General features: G+C 38.2%; 1 pseudogene; it reads left to right on the top strand.

Moving 5' to 3' along the window:
• Window positions 1–357: 357 nt before the first annotated feature.
• Window positions 358–630, top strand: LOC126024010 (transcription and mRNA export factor ENY2-like; annotated as a pseudogene).
• Window positions 631–2,225: the final 1,595 nt, after the last annotated feature.

The raw sequence follows: 2,225 nt of genomic DNA, 5'->3' as shown, positions 1-2,225 counted from the left end.
TCAGTCTCCAGGGTACCGTTTTTTAATGGGGCTGAGGGCAAGATCTAGAACAGCAGGTTTGGAGCTTGCCTTGCAGGTTACTGGGTTTCAATTTTAGGCACCATCTATGGTTCCCAGTTCCTTGACAGGAGTAATACCTAAAAGGAAAGCCAAGAATAAGCCTTAATCACAGCTGAGTGTGACCCACCCAAAGGGGAAGAAATCTCAAAAACACACTCACAGGTGTTTTTAAAGAAAAAGTTTTAAAACACATGGTGATTTTTCCTTTCTTATGGAAATGAAAAAGAGCAAAGAATATCATCAGAGTAAGGGTCAGGAAGGTAATTGAGTAGCTAGGAAGGGATTTTGCCCAAGGTGATGGCCTCTAGCCAGAAGAACAAAGACATTCAGATGAGAGCAACTATTAATCAGAAGTTGATAGAAAAAGAGAGATTGCTGAGAGCAGACTTTAATGGAATTCAGCTGGAAGGATCAATTGAAGACACATTCTAAAGGTAATTAAAGAAAAACTAGACTAGAACACGTTGATGACTTGATAGCTGAAATCACACCATAAGGTGGGAGGGCCTTCTAAAGAAAAAGCTCCTACAAAGAATAAAAACTTTCTTTGCTCAGCATGCCAACCTGTAAGACTGAACTAGATTGCATTGTTTTGTAGTTCTATCACCAAAAGTAAAACTTGCCATAAATTAGGAAAATATTTTTCCAAAATAAAATTCTTTCTTGTATTATGCTATACAGTTTTCAGTAATGCTTATATTTTATTAAAATGTCCCTAAATGTGCTATTGATCAGGAGTGGTGAAGGTGGGTTCTATGTTGGTCCAGGTTCTAATGATGCTCAGACTGAAATATAAGATAGAAAAATTTATTGGAGAGTAAAGGAGATAGGAACTTCTCATGTTGTATGGATTTTAATATTGGACTAAGTTGAATATGGCTAACTTTGGGGGGATTATAATAGAAAAACTGAGTTTTTGGCTTTAAAGGTGCTTTAAATCCTTGATCAATTTATAAGAATGTCACAAAGAATGCCACAAAGGTTCCTACAGAGTGTTCTGGCTGGTCTGAGTGAGTGCTTTAAGTTTGGCTATTTGCTATTTCAGTCTCTCAGTGAGCCTAAACTCTCAGGCTGAATTCTATAGTCTTGGTTCATTAATACAAGAATGCTTAAAAGTGTAGGTAGGGGGCAGTCAAATATGAGTCTGCTCATAACAACTGGCAAGGGAAAACTGAGGCTTCCTCTTTTACTATTTTATCAAATGCTCCGTGAATGAAGAGGAATTGAAGAAAAAATATCTGTTCAGTACAGCGCTAAGTGCTTCTATGAAGACCTAGTTTTCCATTGTTATGGTCTTCACTGGAACAATAGGGACCAGAGTTCCCTAGAAAGGTAGCTCCTTCTTGGTCAAGGTTTACTAACCACTGCACTAGTGACATTTGAGGCTCCATAGTTGTTGGCACGTGGCATTGCAGTATCATCCCTAACTTCTATCCCTCAATTATGAGAACTAAAAATGTTTCCAGATTACGTTAAATATTTTGAGATTGAATGGTTGTTTCCAAAATTGTTTAAACTGTTGCAATCTAGAAACACTCAGGTTTCTGTTCTCATGCAGCAAGTCTGAAAGTCAAGGAATGTCTGTGTGGTAGAAAGTTTATTTGGGTCCAGAGAGGGGAGTGGAGAGAAGTTGGGAAGTGGGTAACTTTATGTTGGAAGCAAGAGTGAAATGATAAAATTCTTTTTTAATATTCTCTTTACTGAGGGATAGGTGAGCACTCTACATTGAATTTAAGACATGTAAGATGGGGAGATTAAGAGACTGAGGAAGAAGAGGAGGTTTTGAAAGAATTGTTATCTGTATATCCTTTGATGTCCTTCTTTTATTCTTCAGAAAATTTCCTCTGGGACCATTGTTTCTAATCTCCCTGACTGTCTTCCTATTGCCACTATTGCTATCACCACCATGGGAATAATGATTCCCTGAGTACCAAACCAGAAGTAAACCCTGAGTGCTGCAAAATATAGCCTAACTGCCCCTGCTTATCAGAAATAGTATATAAATTCCCTAAAATAAAGTAGTTATTGGTATGACCCAGGCTAGCAAGAATGGAAGCTCTCAACAAATCTTAAGCACAGAAATCTTTATTAACCCTGGCAGTGACTGTACTGCACACAATGGAAGGCCAAGTGCAGCCCAGGGAGAGCTCTTTCAAGTCCTTTCA

This window comes from Suncus etruscus, chromosome 12, assembly GCF_024139225.1.
Source record: "Suncus etruscus isolate mSunEtr1 chromosome 12, mSunEtr1.pri.cur, whole genome shotgun sequence".
NCBI lineage: Eukaryota > Metazoa > Chordata > Mammalia > Eulipotyphla > Soricidae > Suncus > Suncus etruscus.
The sequence above is the reverse complement of the archived record's forward strand: the minus strand, read 5'-3'. Positions and strand labels throughout refer to the sequence as shown.